This window comes from Gallinula chloropus (assembly GCF_964237585.1).
Source record: "Gallinula chloropus genome assembly, chromosome: 13".
Lineage (NCBI taxonomy): Eukaryota > Metazoa > Chordata > Aves > Gruiformes > Rallidae > Gallinula > Gallinula chloropus.
In genome coordinates, this window is record NC_140098.1 from 9,585,083 (window position 1) to 9,604,256 (window position 19,174).

The following is a 19,174-nucleotide window of genomic DNA, read 5'->3' on the forward strand; positions in this document are numbered from 1 at the left end:
CACCTGCTCACATCGCAGCAAAAGCAGCGGTCTGGTCAAAATTTCGACTCTCAGCCAACTACGTATACTGAACTCTGACAAAACTAGTATGATAAAAGCTTTGAAAGAAGTGTGGCAAACCCCATTCTTTCTTTTTTCCTCACCAGTTGCACACAGAGCCAGCTGTCACCGAGAGGCCAAGGCAAGGCTGCACAGAATGCGCCGAAGCCCCGATCTGTCACATCACGTCAGTGCTGTCCTGAGCCTTGGCTGAGGTAGGCAGCTGCACTCTGCCCTGGCCAGAGCTTCCTGGCAGCATTTGCATTTCAGTCACCCCTAGTTCAGGGAGCACCAACAGGTTCCCAGCGCTCTAGGTCAACATTACACCCACGTGGAATTCGGAAATACGTTCCTGAAAACTAACGTTGGGACTATTGGAGCTGACATCCTCTTATGGCACCGGTATTAGGGAGGACAGAAAACTGCACCAAACAACGAGGTAGACTTTGTCACATTGTTAATTAATCCTGATGACGGGTTCGACAATCAACCTTCTGTTTGGTGATAGTTGTCTTTGAAGGTTGCTCTTAGTCTTTGAAAATGCTAATTGTCAAGCCAACATTTAGAGAGGAAGTTGTAAAATGAGAGGTTATTATCTACTGCCCTTGCTCTGATGACAGAAAAAGGTCACAAAGAATAGATTTCTATTAAAAGCTTCATACATCTCTGTGGATGGTGGCAAGTACAAACAGATTAAAGAGCTAGTATGAAAAAACAGCACATGCTGGACAAGCACAACTGAGGCTCAGCAGCTTGCTCTTCATCTAGCTGGAAAGAGATCCACTCTTCACTTCACATGACGGGGAATCAGCATTTGAAAGCATCACTTTAAATTGTCTAGCAGTCAATCTTAATATTAGGGTTGTGTATTAATTTTTATTCAAGTTTCTTTAACTCCTATGTATCTTTATGCGATACCACCTGGCTAAAGGAGTTACTTAACACTTGTTTCCTTTTCCCTCCCATGATTAAATTGTCCAGTTTTAGGACTCATGGGATGTAATACACTGAATTCCCTAAGTCGCACCATGGGTTTGATTTCAAGACCTTGAACTCATTTTTATGGCTTTTTCTGAACTGCATTTCTATTTCAGAAAAAAACAAAATCTTAAGGTTTATTTATAATTCCTACATGGATAATGGCATTTATTTCTTATACACCAAGAACTGGTCTCATTTTCGTTCTCCCCTGGATATTTATGATCAATGCTATTCTAAGACCCTTTACACAGCCCAGCAAGCACTTATTTTCATTATGTGATGTCTGCAATTAGGAAGGTGTAATTGTGGCGCTGCATCTTGCTGAGCTGCTGTGCACAGAGAACAAACAGCAGTTGTCACGGCAGCTACGGCCAAGAGAGCTCTGACTCTTGTCCACAGCCCAGCTTGTGCAGAGTCCCAGGTCACAGGTACTGCAAATGATAACAAGCAATAAGGAAATTAAGGCATATGATGTATTTGATGCATAATTTGGCTACCAGTGACCAACTGCAGTCAATGCAGAAACTCTACGCTAAGCACACGAAGGGAAATTAACCCATGCCAAGACTGAATTTAGATAAGCTGTCTCCAAAGTTTGAGAGACAAAACCAAGCCTTACTTCAGCAAGCAAAATTCTTGTGCAAGCAGAATCTGCAGGCAAATGGTCAAGAGGACCACTTTTATCCAACACGTGCCTCAGTGCCTGATACTGTGACTGCAGGTGTGGTTGTAACGACTACCCATGAAAAGTACAACAGCACATATGAACATAGACTAGCGCAAAGTAAAACCTGCCAAGTGTTGAGGACAGAGATACGGTGGCAGAAGGAAAACCAGGAAGATTTTACTGGGAAATTAGCAGAGAGGTAGTTGACTTTCTCTAAACTTGCATTCCAATGAAGGTAATTGACACTAACGCAAGGTCTTGCAGAGCAGTTACTTCTTTCTGAGAAGCTTTGCCCTCAGGACTCAAAGTGAGATTTCTTATTTCATCTTCTCATGTTGAAGGTGGAATTTTACACCCAGCCACACTGATTTATCTGGCACGCAGAAGACAGAGGTAGGCCTAGTGTCGCTAGCTTTTATTTACACAAGGTGCTAATTCAAAGAAGCCACACATGGGTTTGCCCCATACCACAGCTTTGCCCTCTCTGGAATGTTTTTTGTGCTCTATTCAGGCTGTAATTGTGGTGAGGTTAGGTGTGCAATGTCCACTCCTGGTTTTCCATCATCCCTACAGCACGGGTCCCATTTGTTTAGCTGTGTTTTGATCTCCTAACTCACACCCCAGTGTGCAATGTCCCCGCCACTGAAAAATTCCTACCCTCTTCTCTCTGGCTCCTAGGAGGTGCCAAAGCAAACAGTTAGCGATCACACCACAAACTTCTGTTAATGTTCCAGGAAAAGAGAGCCAGCAGTTCCTGCAGGCTATTAGGAAGGCGATGGTGCAAACACGAGGATGCTAAAAGAATTAGCAGGATGTGTATATACCACCTTTCTGGAGGCAAGGAGCTAACAGAGGTTGAAAAAAGGACTACAGAGTGAAAACCAGTGGATTCATGTATTATAACGTGATGCCAGTCACATATCAGTAGTATTACTGTACCTATATATATTGTATTATTAACAGTATTTCTAATTTACGTTAAGGGTACACGTTAAGGATTAAGGATCTGCAAAACACATAGCAAAGCTCCCATTGAGTTCAGTGGTCTGAGAGTGAGCATCATAAAATTTGGGGTTGTTTTGGGCGGGTTTTTGTAGAGAACACATATGAAACCGGATGGATCCTCCTAAAAGTCTGTGCTATGCTGTGCTATATTCTCTTTGCATCGCAGGGCCTAATTAGGAGCGTACGATACTAAATATATTCAGGAATCACATTCTCAAAGTGAAGAAATGCTTAATCATTTAAGCGCAGGATTTCTTAACAGATTCCTTAATTTCACCTCTTTGAATTTTACACTGAATTTTGTCAGTTTATAAATTTACACTAGAGCATGCCAAGAAGCAGGGGAAAAAAAGGAAAAAAAAAAAAAAAAGGAAATTAAAAAAATCCCAAACCTTAAAGGCATTTTACCACAGAGACACTGAAAAATAAAGACCATTAGCAAAAAAGTATAATTAAATTAAAATGCCAGCTTGCCAAAGAAGCTCAGTAAATGGGAAATATATCAAACGGTGATAATACAAATGGGCTATTTCTCAAGGTGTGAGAAAGTCAATGGAATAAACTCTGATAATTTGCTGACTTCTTACGCACAAGGCAGAGTAATGACTTAAAAGTAAATTGCACAGTAGCAAACACAGCCATATATTATGCACCACAGTTGCTCTTCAGAGCAGCATCAGTAATTCGGGTACCCTGCTTTAGCATTTTAGCGTTAAACATAAAAACGTGGGGGTTCGGTGGCTGAGGTGATGGGGGCCGCCGCTGCGCTCCCCTGTCGCCCCGTCGCTTCACGCTCGGGTCTAAAGGCACCTCCCCAGAAGTCACCCCGGCTCGGCCAGCCCGAGCGCGTTACAGCGTCTCCTCACAAGCTGCCGCCCGTGCCCATCTCCCCGCCGGCAGCCGCGGCAGCGCTCGGCGCTCCCGGTGCTCGCGGCTCTGCTGCCCCCTGCTGCGGGAGGCGCGGCGGCGGCCGCGCCCGGCACCGCGAGGGGAGCCCGCCCGGCGCCTCCGGGCGCGACGGGTGCTGAAGGGGGGGGGACACGGACTCGCCTTCCCCCGCGCCCGCGCTGCGGGTGACGCGCAAGAGCGAGGAGGCGGCGCGGTGCCGTTCAGAGGGACGCGGAGCCGTTCAGCCGCGACTGAAACGGCGTCACCCGCGGGGAGAGCGTGAGACAAGCGGGCTGACGGACCGGCGCCTCTTCCTCGCAACCAGAGAGCAGAATTGCATTGAGAAAAGTTGAGGAAAGTGTTTTTTCCGGCCTGTCGTACGGTCTCCCGGGATAGACGCGGCTCCCTCGGGACACCCGCACGCAGGACACACCGGCGGGGCGCAGCGCCGAGCCCCGGCCCCCCGGGAGCCCCAGACCCTGCGCGGCTGCAGTTGGCTGGGCACGGAGGCAGAGAGGGAGGCAGAAATTAGCCCCTGCGAGTTATTTTTAACCAGGAAGCAGTGACCGCTTTTGCATGTTTCCCCCCCCATGAACCTGCCGCGTGTTTTAATGAATTCCATTGTCATTACCGCACGCAATTAAGCAAGCGGCGCTACATCTTCTCACGGGCAAACCTGCATTCCAAATGTTAAAAAAAAAAGATAGATCTAATTTGACCTTTAAAGTGCTAGAATTTGAGCAGTCAAACGCTTGCTTTCCACCAGCAAGTATGCACTTTATAAGTATTATCTACCTGATTTTTATCCTGATAGACCATAACAGCTCCTAAAGAGCCATTATAGATTATTGTGTAAATCCTTCTTTGTTCGTGGACTATTGACCCAACAGTGCATTATGTCCCTAAAGAAGTCTTGATAGTCCATCATGTTAATCCAGCTGCAAGGTTAGTGCACAAAGTCCGGAAAAAATCTTTACATAATTTTCAATGAAATTAAATAAGAATTTGCCTGCGCAGATAATTATGCTCTGTAGTGAAATAATTCAATATCAGAGATAATGCAGGGTATACTCGCATACAGAATATTAGATCCTCTTATGGGTTACACACCTTTGTGTTTCTTATTAAAATTAAATTCAGGCTGTGTAATGAGAAGAGTTGCAAGTGGATAAAACTATTACCTGAGCTAAGGTACCTACAGAGATTTTATTTTTAAATAGAGACTTTTAATACAGAACATATTCATTTCAGATACCAGTAAGCAATCTGGGGTAGAGAACACACACATCAGGAGAAACAGAAATCACACTTGTAATTCAAAATTCTCAGTTCCTCACAGCTTACACCTGAACGCAACGCTGTCCTCTAAACAGAAACTATATGTTGTGATGTAACCCAAACACAAAACTTAAAGTGTTTTGTTCTCTGAACTACATGCCACAGACAGACATCTGACACTTTTTATCTTGTCACTCAGGGCTGATGCTGTGTGACAGACGGCTCTCAGGTGGCGAGAGGACAGCAGAGGCACGAAGCCTGCCAGCAGCGGTGGCTCCAGTTGTCTCAACACCAACCAGAACTTCTCAGTTGCACACAGAGCCCTAGCGAGACAGCGTTTTGACTTGTGCAGTATTGGTACTACAAAAATTCAACTCTCCAGCCATGTGTACTTATCTTACATACACATGTGCCTATCTTTCTCCCTGAAGCTAACAGTTGTAGCTTTAACTTGGCTTTGGAATTATCCGTAAGTAAAATCATTATCACAAGGGAGCTGAAATCACGTTGCCATTTTAATTCCCTGCTCCTTTACACATTTTTCCCAGTCAAAACACGTTCAGTAATTTTTAAATCTCAAAGGATTTTTTTTTTCGTAACACAGACATCACATTTGCTGAATTCAAGTTGCACAAGTTACACTGAGGTATAATAAAACACCTGGATCAAAACATCCATCACTTTGAGGGAGAGTTCTCCTCAAGCCTAGTGGGTCTAAGAGGGCACTGTCAAACTGCTGCATAAAAGATGTAAGTAGAAGCCTAATGACTGTACAGTAACACTGGACAATAGTTTTGAGAAAAGTATGCCTGCTAATACTGCAGTATTTCGCTATTGCTCCAAATAAATACAAAGGTCTGAGAATTGTTTTCACCCACAAATATGCTGATTACTAGGGTAAAGAAAAATGAAAGAGCTACTGGCCTCAGAGGGACATGAGGAAGAGGGGCTGACCCCCACCTTCCTCACCTAATTCATGGCATTACTGTGACAGAACTGTTTCCTCAGGGGACAGGGTGCCCCATGTATCTCCCAATACTTCATATATCTCCCTTACAGCAGCCCCTCCAGGCAAAGCAATCCAAGAGCTGTTATCAGACTGGAACCCAACTGATTGGGGCATAATGGGGACCCTGAGCACTGGGCACAAGGGGTTCCTTAAAAATTCGCTCTTCTCCTTACAAACCAAGAGCTGCTTCTACATCTCCTCACCCCAGGGATGGCCTTGCACTGCGGACCATGCCCTGCAATACCTGCAGATGAGGTACCAGGGCCTGTGTTTCACATCCCTTGGACCATTCACTTCACCAGCATTTTGAGCAGTACCACAGGCTCTGCCAGCTCTGCTTGCCATACATGAACCTGCAGGTCTGCAGGAAACAGTGTCCTTAGCCTTGCACGGGCAGCACAAGACTTTACATACGACACAGGTATATTCTCCTTTACTGCCTACAGAAGCAGACCATTAATATTTTACAGATTTCTCATGCTCTCCGTTTGTGTAATTTATCAATGCCCAACAGGTCCTCTGCCAGCTATACATTAAAACTATTTTCAAAATATTTCATTGTCAGCCCATGGCACCTTCATTATTTATTAAGATAAGGGACATGATGAACAGGAACAGTAGGTAGCTTGTTTGCTCAAATGTACTTTATGAATCCTTTGAATGAACAGATCTGCTAGGAATATATAGCCCAGAGGTATCAAGAGTCATATGTAAGATTCATGCAAATAATAAAAATATTGTATGCTTGACTTAGTACTAGCATCAGCTGCCTGGAAAGTTCTGCTCTTGAATGTATACAAGCAGGACCTTTGGACCCCAGGACTTTATTTCAAGTGTACATGACTATAAATCAGGGACTTGGTTGCATTTAATATGTAGTCTATGTTAAGGCTTTTTACAGTATGATGAGTAAGCAGCATGAACAGATTAAATGAATCCATGGTTCCTTCTCTATTCATTACCACCACTCCTCATTAAAAATGTCAAGTTCCCCCTTATGCCCCACAAGAGGATTCCTTTATTTTGCCATTATCTTCCATGCTTTTTTTAAAATTACCTTAAAAAAAACCCCCAAACAGCCAGGCACCAAAGCACACTCACAAAAACCTGCAGGAATCACTATTGCCTGATTATGGTATTTCTTGTTAATTTGGAGAATTACATGTTGACTAAAGACACACAATCCACAAATAAATGAAGAAATCAACAGATGAACAAGGCCAATTCCCAGCAGAATTCTGAATTGTGGTTGGAAAGCATCAGAAATTCCCTAGATGACGCCCTTGCCCATCTCACTCCTGCAGTGCTGCCAAAAAACGAGTCAGCAATTAGCTGAGAGACGGTAACAGGGAAAAGCAGCTTTTAGGAGAGGAATGTGGACCTGAACACCCACGTTTGGAGAAACATAACATACCTCTCTCCTTTGCAAGCACACTAAAATATTTGCTAGAATAGGAAGCATGGACCCAGGGAAAGCAGGACCTGCAGGTACAGAAAGATCTGATGCACATTTCTGCCTCCTCAGCACCAGCCCTAAACATGTCACATCCAGCCACAGAGTAGCAAACTAACCACGCAGATCTTGCAAAGAAACACATCTCTGACCTCATAACAGATGGTAATATACTACCAAAACGTCCCATATTCCCCCCCAGGACTTTTGCTTTCTGCAAGCCAGGGTAACAGTGCAGATGCAGGAAACCAAACGGCCTTACTGCGTGGCCTTCACCCATAAAAGGCAAACTGCTCTGCAGACTCGAGGAGCCTGTAACAACCCTGCTGGAAAATCAGCACACTAGCTTCCCACTCATAATTTCTTCAAGAGTTTTAAAGTATAATTCTTCAATTAAAACTTGTCTCAGTTACAGTTACAAAGATTTCCTCTCTATGGATGACTTGTGAACCGTCAGCAAACTCTTTTTGCACGTTTGATTCTTAAGCTGCATAATCAATCGTAGTATAATTTGTTTCCTGGTTGGATTAACTGATATTATAAATCGTTCTATTATCCCTCTAAATAAATACTGTTTTGTGGGGAAGCAGCTTAAACAGAAATCCATACCTGGTAAAAGGAGCAAAGTTATATTTACAATTAACTCATAAGGAAAATTTCATAATTATTTCTTTAAATTAAGCACCTGATAAAATGGGCAAAAACCCAATAATGTTTTAAGTGGTATTATAATTTATTAATGATTCCTGTCATCGTTCACCAACTTTAAGCATCTGTATGCAGAGAAAATCACCCCTTTGATAAGGTGAGACAATCACATATACTTATTTTAATCAAGCCAGCTGGTATTTAATTTTGTATACATTTCAGTTAAAGGAAATTTAATTTTGTCTCACAAAGATAATTTTAATAGTAAAATGTAATTGTACGTCCATTATATATGACATCCAATTCTATGTTTAATAGAGCTTGTCAAATTGAAAATTGCAGTTTAGGACATAATCCTTCATAGGGCCTGTCACATCCACAAATCTGCCATTTCTTTTTTATTAAGTTATCCAATAATTTCTTAAGAGACAGTTAAGCTCTAGAAAAGCTCTGATAAAATTCCAGGAGAAAAGGTGAGTCTGCATTGGTCAGAGTCTCCATTCAGAAGAGCTCACTTCAGCAGAGGAAAAATAAATATGCAGCCTGGAACGTGATGATTTTGGGGTCATGAATATTAAACTGTAGAAATATTCACCCTCAAAAGAGTGAAAACATTATCTGCTCTTAAACCACATTCAGCCTCGTAACTTTAATAATTGTAATGCGTTCTGTCATTAACCGAAACAGTGATTAACGAAGACGAAGTAAGGAAATAAAGTTCTCTGATTTCAAAATTATCCTCTGCAGAGGTCCTAGCCACTGAAGGATGATGGAATAAAGGAAGACATAGCACATAGAAAGGAGATGTTGCAAGGAACAGCTCAGGGAAAAGCTGCCTTAGAGAAAGTTGAGCAATGACCTCCTTCCTACCTATGAAGTTGCTAGAACATTATGTAGAAGCGAGTTAAGATTTCAGTTCAGTTTCCCTGCAGTGCTCAGCTGGATTAACATGAAACCAGGACTCAGTATTTAGATTTTGATGTCAACAGGTTGTGTCACACAATTTCAGTGACTGTGTAGGTGAAGAATTAAGTACATTATCTCCATCTGCTTTTTTACTAGTTGTTTTTTTGTTTTGCCTGGGTTTTACTTCCTTTCTTTCTACTCCTATACAATCCAGACTTGCATGTTTATAAGTTGTCACCTGTTTGGATGGGAAAATGAAGACCAGATTTTTGAGCCAGGTTCCTAGCTGGCACATATCATACTGCCACTGAAGTCAACAGCACTAGAGGTGCATATACACTGTGCTGTAATACTCAAATCAATGTTTACCTAACAGAGAAACCTCCCAAAGACCCAGTGCCAAAGACCAAATATTTCTCTGAGTTGCACTCAAAGCAAAATCTCAAAAATAATTTAAAAAACCACCTTAAACAGCTTTTATTATTTTCTATCTCGCCTGTGTAGGTTGCTGAAGTACCTGCAAGACTGGAGTACAGAGGTAAGGAGAGGAGAAGGAGGTGGTGGCTTTTTTCCTCTCGTGATGGATGGAAGCCTGACTACAGCAGTGATGTACACTATCTTGGTTGCTGCAGGGGTTAGATCACATTAAAAGAGGAATGTGCAATTGAACTGACAGAAGGCGAATGATTAGCACTGGACATCAGTCATTTGTTTCAAGGCTGCAGTGTGGTAGGAAACTGGGCACTGGTATTTGTCTGCAGGATTTTGCACTGGTCGATAGATCTGTTTTTAGATAATAGAAGTGTTTATGTTGATATAAAATCATGGGGGGGCGGGAGGGGGGTTCCAGCAGCAAGAATGATATTCAGAAACAAAAGTCAGATTATTTGAAAAAGTAAAAAAACCCAATCAACTGTATCCATTTCTGGACCAGAGCCTGACTACAAGCACAGAATTATTCCTAAATCATCTTGTGGATTGTCCACTCTAGCTAACAGCATCTCCAGGGAGATCACTTCAGACACTTTCCCACAACTGATGTATAACACTGTCAGAAGCTTCTTGCTGATAATCAACCAAAACTTTACCTTTTTTAATATCTTCCTGTAACTTCCAGCTATACCCTTGCTTACTGAGCAATTCCTCTCCTGCCTTGGTGTTAACACTTCTCATATACTTGTAGATGGTTATCACACCCTCGCTTTATCACTGCTTAAGCAAGCTCTACGCTTTCAGCTTGTTTTATCTTCCATCTTCAAGTCAGTTCCCCCTGTCTTCAGGTTTTATGTCAGTACTTAGATACTAAAGGGAAAACCCAATGTGTTAAGTTTGGGTATTGAAGGAAAGAGTGGACGGGTGTTTGTTAGCTTAATACTCCATTTCTAAGTATGCTCTTATTTTGCCTTTAACAAATCTGGGTAAAATAATCAAACTGACATTTTTTTTCTGTTTATGACTTGTTCACAAGCAGGAACCTATTTTACCATACAGTTTGGCTCATCATTTGAAATTATGTCAGTTTACATTAAATGATGGATAAAGTTTATGACCATGAGTTGTGTTCAACTGAAGTATTGCATATCTTATAGCATGTATATTATTCATATACGTGGCCCCTTACACACAGCATTATAATTACTTGGTCATAATTTTCATGAGAACAGAGTGTAAGAGACTTGAAAGACATCACTAGATTAAAGATGCTTAAATCTGTGGATTTCTACTGTAATCTGAGAATTTAAAAAAATACTGGGCGTATTTCAGCAGACTGTTTTCTACAAGCCTTGATTACATAGCATCCCTTTGGAAAAGTCAACCATTATTCATAAATAAAATAAAAAGGATACTGGGATTAATTTTATTTAAGATTTAATGTTATCTGGAAACACAGACTGCAAATCACTGTAGATTATAAGGCACAATATGGATATGTTTTGATATGGTTATAGGTTAGTTTAAGTCTTAAGTTAGACTTTGATAAAACACATTGTTTTGTTGTTGTGAGCAGGAGGTGGATGCAAAATCCCAACTGCCGCACGCTAAGCTGTGTTTTGTTTAGATGCTTCAATGACAGTGCTCCAGCCATTAATATTACAGTAGCTGCCATGGAGAAAGGTCCTGAACTGTGAATCCTCAACAGGGCTCCAGCCAGGCGTTGGGATGCACAGAATGCATGAGATGCTCTGGAGGTCTCCAAAGTAATTTTTCACCTGTCCACACAGCACAGTTCTTGAATTTATCAGTCTGTCCCTCCCAAGCAAAAATGTGGTTAAGGTTCCTGCTTGGACCTGCTCACTGGTGCTCTGGGAAGGCTGCTGTGGTCAGGGCTCTGGCAGAGCTCTTCAACAGGTCTCTCCTAAAGCAGGACTTTGGGACCTATCGTAATGGGACCTCACACAAAAAGCAGGAAGAGCAGTAACAGCAGCATATGCTTTTGGTGAGCACTATCTCTGATGAGAGAAGCCAGAGAATTAAAGTAACCTTGGAAGCAGCTCCCTGGTTTTAGTGAACTTCGTTGGGGAAAGAGGAAGTCCATTTTCCATTTTTTAAAATGAAGTCCAAATCTATCCCTATGCTTCTTGTATATATTCATGTGAAATAAGCTTTGTATGAATAAAGGCTCATGGAAGACAAGAGAGTATACAAAACTAAACCTGAGAAATTCAGACTGAGTTTTTAATATCTTCAGATTGGAAGAATAATTGGAAGACTATGATCACATATGATTCAAATGATCCCATTTAAGCATTTAACGGCAAAGCATCTGGTCAACCTGATGAAATTCTGTTAAAGTTACTCGGATCAAGGTTACATTTCACATCTGAATATTAGGGTATGCTACTCCAGCATCCTTGGGTATGCTTGTCTGCAAGCAGTAAATGCTCTCCGTCTTTTAAAAATGCACTTTATATAAACAAAAGCCATTTTACTTCACCAGTCTTCTTTTTTCAGTCATTCTCCTGAAGAACTGTTCAAATGCACACACTATTAGTCCCTGAAAAGACAAGGATGCTTTCAAATAACCCAATGGACAGACATACCAACGTGGCTGTATTACAGAAGTCAACATCACTAATGAAAATTGCTTACAGTTTGAGATACAAGCAATGCAATGAAGTAAAAAATACTTTTAAGGTATTAATTGATGTGGAAAAAAATAATTTGACAGAATTTCAGAAGGTAATTGGTGACATTGAGCTGCATTGTTTCTTCTCACACATTGGTGTAAAGCAAGTTACTTTGGTATATAGGGCTGCGGCTGAACTAATACACGAGTCTTGTTACAAAAAAATTGTGAGAAGCATACTGCTTAATAAATCTAGACAACTTTTACCATAAAAACAACAAAATGTAGTGGACCAAACTTTAAAACTAATGAGGTAAATGCAATTTTTGTAGCACAGAAGCTTATATACACAAGCAGATCTCAAAAGCTTGACTACCTTAATCTACCCTTAATAGGTATTTTGAGATTTAAAGTAAAATAGCTCGCACAAGAGCAGAGTCGGTTTGGAGAGATCATTATAAAATCCCATTATCACTGCTACAAGTTGGACTATTTGTCATCACAGAAGAGATGACAAGCTCAGAAATACTACATTTGTTATTATCAGATGATAAATGATATTCCATTAAAGCTGCAATATATCATCTGCAAAGCTGCAAAGAAGATATCAAACCTATCAGTACTTGACTTATAATTTAATTTTCAAAAGCTGTCAACTAAAATTCCAAAGGCTAAGCATTTTCATTTTTAAAGTTCATCTTATTTATTTTCCTCATCTGTTAGTCTAATTTTTTTGATATGGCAAAAATAACTGATTATGTGCAAGGTATAATTCTTTTTCTCTTGATTAAGTAATACATCAGATGTCACTTACGTATTAAAAATATATGACAAATAATAAAGCAAAAGAGTAGTGATGAACACACCTTATTTGGATGTCTTCTTTTTAAATGCAACAGTAAAGGATGGGTCAGTCAAGAAATACTATGATTATGTTTTATTCTAACTAATGTGGAGGCTGAGATTCTAGAATTTACACTCAGATTTTATTTTGTAGAAATAGAAAATTAAATATAAATCAGTTGAAACTGACAAATATTTGTTTTGCATCTAAACATTTTTGACATTATAAAAATATTGAAAAGCAATTTGGGCTGAGGACTGAGCAGTCAGTAGCAGCTCTGCTGAAGAGACAGCAAGGTCCCACAGGACAGCAGGCCGAGCAGGCAGCCAAGGCCCTGGCAGTAAAGATGGCCAACAGCATCCTGGCCTCTATGAGCATGACCCCAGACAGCAGATTGCAGGGACTGAGGACAGCCGAGCAGGGGAACAGGTTGCATGGAGAGGTTGTGTAGTCTCCATCCTTGAGGGTTTTCAAGCCCCAACTAGAGAGAGCCCTGAAGAATCAGGTTGAAGACTGCTCTTAGCCAGAGGTTGAACTAGAGACTTCCTGAGGTCCCTTTCAAACTAAATTATCCCATGATACTATTCCTATAGCATAAACATGCACCAAATGGAAAGCAAGAAGCAAGCCCTGTGTGATCCTTATAGGTGCCACTCCTCAAAAAAAACCCCAACCAACAAAAAAACCCCAAAACCACAACCCCCCAAAACCCCTCTAAAAACCCTAAATTTAAAAAAATAAAAACAGAAGACCACACTTGTGTCTTTGAACAGCAATATTGTAGAGAACACTCTGTACACAAGTTGGTTTTAGTTTTGAAAAGTACCTATAGTCTGAAATTACACAACTGATGTGAGTATTGAAATTGATAGCCTGTAATTTGGTTATTCACTTTATCGATGTTTCAGTGTTACCCAGGTTCTTCATACAGTATTTCTAAAGTCAGGGTACATCACAAATGATCTGAATACTTTTTTACTGCCAGTTAGGCACAGTGCATGATGAAAATGTTTAAGCCATTGCCATGCCAATTTTTGCAGTATGTTACTGCAAAGTGTGACTAAACAAGCTTCAGACACCACTGCATCCTTCAACCCATTTTTAAAGTAATTGACTAAACACACTCTCAGCGTTGATATATCATCTTAAAGTTTGTGCTTCTTCATTTATTAATTTAACATCAACTTATAATAGCATCAAAGACTGCCAGGTATGGCATTTCCTGGCAAGAAATGAAGGGCACCAACTGAATTCAGGGAAACAATTCAAAGTAACTTAGTAGCTAAAAGTTTGCTATTTGCTCTTTGATGTTCCTGCTCACCACCCAAGACTGCCCTGCCAAAAGAAAAAGAAATCCATAGCCCTATCCACAATTGCTGTTTGGCTTTTAGAGCATTTTCCGGAATGCAGCAATAAGCAGCGTAACCCCCAAACTGGCCAGAGGGCAGCTTGTTAGCAATTAGAACAGGGCACAGAATAAAAGCCTAACAAGCTTATTGTAAATGAGATCCTCCATACTATGTATCATAGAAACATATAATTAAGGATACTAAATACTTTGTCAAGGAGAAGTGATCGTTTTTTTGGAAATGCTCTTTCACCATTCTGAAGTCAAAATCACACTGACAGCCCTTACCTACCCAGTGCCCATAATTCCTGTAACATCACCTTTCAGGTGATGTATTCAATACCAATTCTTTTTGGCTAAAATTCGCAAGTGCTAGTCTCTAGCAGAGTTTTAATCACCCTGTCTGGACCTGGCAGCAGTTATTCTGTTCTTTATATTCCAAGTTTGTGAGAGTTTCAGGCAGGGAGTTTTGGTTTCCCACACCAGATCCACTTTAACTTCCTTTTCAATACTGCCATCTACAAGGGAAAACAATATCTACCAAGTTGCTTTGAAAACGTTGCCTTCAGCATTGTGTTACTCTGATCACATTCATCTCTGTCCTTTTTTTCAAATTTGATTTTAAATATTTACAACATCATACATCTTCCCCTCCCAAAATTACTAACGAACTGTTACTGTCTGTGAAACCTGCTGGATGAGTGATGGCCAACTTAAAAGGGAGCATCAATGTTTTATTTGTGAAATATAAGCTGAGAATAGTCTGCAGATTCCTTTTTTATTGATCTTCTACTTTATGGAAAGGTACCTTATGTACTTAACCAAAAAAAAAGACTCCATTGTGTATTATAAAATATTAAAAACCTGGAAGCAAGGAAGTAGATCAACACATAATAGTCACAACTTGAGGTAAACTACATAGAAACTAACAACGCCACAAACAAGAAAAAAGCCACTGCAGCTGGAAATAATTTACAGAGAATATTTTAAAGAGAATTTCTGCATTAAAAATAAAGAACAATAGGGGAGGCAGATTAATGAAGAAACAAGTTGCTGGATAGTTTAATAAAGAGTTTCAAAAATACTTTTGAACAGTGCTTCCACAATATGAATTCTGAAAAAGACTAAGAAAAAAACAGAAGAGTTTTCAACTTCATCACAGACAAAAGCTGCAAATTCAGATTTGACATCACCTAATTTGCACATCCGTGATCCTGTCATTCTCATGGGTTCCCATTTTTTGCTGTGATCCCCAATAAAAAAAATCTTGCAATGATCGCTGCCTGCCAGGGGTCTTAGCAGTGTTCAGTGTTGCTGTTAACTGTAGCTGGAAGACATGGAAGCGATTTAAACCCATGTGCAGAGCCATAGACCAAGCTGTACACCGGTTCAATCTTCGCAGGATGACTGTAATAGTTGCCACAATGCAATCGGCACAAAATGTGGCTTGAATAAGTGACAGAGGAAGACGAGAAATAGGACTGGATTGAATTGAATGAACTACTGCTCGGAGTACTGCTACAGTGAAAAATAAGAGAAGGAGTATAAATAGTAAGCTGAGAAGTATTTGTATGTGAAATAGGGCTCTCACCTTAAAGGGAGGAGCAGAGATGGTATCAAGGGGGATATCTCAGACTAGACTGCAAACAGCTGAGGAATCAATTCATCTGGTTCATTGGTTCTTTTCTATCCCCAGCCTTAAAAATATTTTTTAAAATGGAATATAGTTGGACAATATTAACATAAATCTTTCAACTGTTACCAGTATTACACGAGAACATAGGTTGGCTTTTGCTGTTGCATCTATCCAGATGGAATGTAAACGCATTGCAACACACGTATTCTGCATTTGTAGTGTACAGTACATACATCTACACACACAAAGCTGTCATATGCATGTTAGCAGCCCACGATCCCTCTGCTTCCCTGCCAGAACACAAGACGCAATGGATCTGGTGAGGATCACCTGCCAAAAAAGGGCACTTTTTATGTTGGCCTGTGAATGATGAGTACTCAATATTTGAGCTGTTTAGATTAACCACACTGTTTTCCCAGTTGGATTAACATAAATCATAGTTTTATTTCTAGTGTAAATAATATTGTAAATTTGAATTCTACCTTTCCATAGACATGTTTTAGTAGTTGCTTAAGGCTCATTGTTTAGGAAAATGTTTCTGACAATAAATTAATTTGCTAGAGTATTTATAAGAAGCAGATGTTCAAACTGATTCTTTTAATCAGACCAGGTCCCCAGCTTTTGTTTTCTTAAGCATAGAGAATTCCTTCCTATAGCAGCATTAGCCCTGAGCATTGGGGGTACAAGATTGTAGAGCAGTCTAAGAATGTCTGCAAAAGAGTTTTATCAGAGGGAAAGCTGGCAGAATCTAAGAGCAAAGAGCTATGTTTAGTGACCTGCATTTTTCTCTGATTTCTAATCCATAAAAGAAAAAAAAAAAAGGGATACACTCATCTGCTCCTTTCTTCATCTTTATAAAATACTAGTAACACCCTTACTAATCCCAAAGCCTCAAACCTTTGCTGTTCCTTAGGTGAACCTGAGTCCCACCTACAGTCACCCCTCTACTGGGACCTGCCACTCCTCTTCTTGCCCAAATCTGGAAAAAACATCTTATAGTAGGAATACACACACAGAGCTGTGATACCTTCCCTACTGTGAATTATACTACTAGTAGAATGCTAGATGATAATAATAATAATATTTATATTTTTTTATCAGTGACAGTAAAGAATTAATGCTCTTACAGCAGTCATCCATTCCATGCCTGCCTTCTGATGTGGAGACTTGTGTAATCCCAATATTATTCTTGATGTCTTACAAAAATTTAACATCTATTGTCCATAGCAACACTCCATCAGAACCACAGACCCACAGACCTTCCTACCCTTTTCAATTCCTGTTGGCATCCTACTTTCTACAGTAATAAAACACATTAAATGAATACCTGTCTCTATTTCTGGCTTTTTTGTTTAACTGCAGTACCAGTCCTTGTTTGTACTAATGTAACATCAAGTCCTGTTTGTGTTAACATGTTTTAAAATTCCTTTCCCAACTTTTCCTTAGGGGGTGGGGAAATAAATAAGATCTGCTCTTGACATCTATCCTAAAGAATCTGAAGAATTTGTGTGTGTTGAAAAATGTTTCTTTTCAGACATTGAAAGTAGACTGGAAGCTGCTTTTCAAAAAGATAATGGAGTTGTCAATATCTCAGCCCCCTCCTTCTGCTATTCCTATGCAGATTACTGACTCATCCTTGAACATAAACTCTGTGTTTGCCTGCAGAGCTCTTATTACCTTTGACATCATTTTTGGTCCCAGAACATCTAATTTTCAACTCTAGAATACACAGATGGGAAAAGAGACAGTATTTGTAGCCTTTGAATTATACAGAAACCAAATCCTATTGTTATTACCTTTTCTTGTCACATTGATGAGAAACAAAGAAAGTGATGCTTTTTGTAATGCATCTCTGTAACACTGAGAGATTGCAATCCATTACTTCAAATGGCACTTTATGCTCCTAGTGTAAAAATGGATGAAAAATATTTTTCTTGAGTGTTTAAGATCACGTATCATAATGTTTCCATCTCAGATCCCAGAACACTTTGTTGCAATCAAAGGAGAAGATACTGGTAGATTAAAAACAAAAGCAAATAAACAATGATCCCTTCTCCTTCCTCCACACCATTTGCAAATGAAGTAACATCATCCAGCTCCACCAGGAGAATTCAGATGCTTAAGAATACTGATACCTCAGTGGATTAAATTCAGAATCCTTCTGAGCTGGAAGAAAGGCTCTCCCAGCAGTCCTTTCACTGCATAAGTCTCTCTGCTGGCTTGCATATTAAGCGCATGCAAATCCCTGCAGGTTTGGACATAGGTGCAAATCCTCCCAGGGGATCTCGGCACCCATGTGGAATCAGCACAAGGCTTTAGATTATGCAGATAGGGCATTAAGAATGGAATTCAAAGGATTAATTTCCTTGAGGATTTCTTAGAGAAGTAATATAACTTCTACTGAAGTAATAGGATGAGATATTGATTAGAAAAAAATTTATACTCTGTCTCCAGGTACAGAGTGGCTGATACAATCTGAGGAGGAATTCCTACATTTCTGAACAGTAGATACTCACTGGTACCCGCACAAGCACCCTTTCTTACATGACTACCATGTTGCCCCCCACCTACACAAAAGTACCACTAAAGTAGTAACTAAACCTTGTGTGATTCTGAGAATTTTGTAGCTGTGACTTAAGCTCTTCTGTTTCTGTGAATATATTATTCTGTAACTCCCGGAACCCATTTTTGATACTTTGGGCTAGTGTGTGAATTCTCCTGAGCCTGTTGCTCATTAAATGTCTTTACATAAAGCATTTAGTTTGAGATACGAAGCCTCAATCTTTTGTTTCAATCTCTCTGTTGGATGGCCACAGAAGAGGTGAAAAAAATACTCCAGATTTTAATCAAATTAAAGATGACACAAATTTCTGTGTCCACTTTGTATAGGTTTATTCTATCTTCTGCAGAGATAGTATATTTTTCTGTCCTTTACCACATTCCTAAGATTTATTTCAGTGAAAGAAAACTATAAGGGCTCTCATGCACATTCCTTCACCCCTACACCCCTGAATTTCTGTGAGATCAGGAACTGGGACTTCTTTTCCATAGCTATGTGCATTCAGGAACTTTGAAGGGCTTTGTCTTGCAGGAGTTAGGATTGCTATGGGGTACACCGAATATGAACACTTGGTAGAGACAGTAAATGATCCTACCTATTCTCCATATAAGTACCACCACTCCCACCTGGTTTTGCTCTCAGAAATACATTTTGAAGTTAGTAACACCATTCATTTCCAGGTGAGCTCCCAGTGACCGTGAGTGTAAGATAAGAAATAAAGACTTTTGACTCAACACTCAATGAAGATTCAGAGAAATAGCCTAAAGTATGTTAGAACTGGCCATCCACAGAGCTGCCTCACCAGTCCATCCAGAGGGATGTATTGCTTCCTTTTTTTTGCCAGA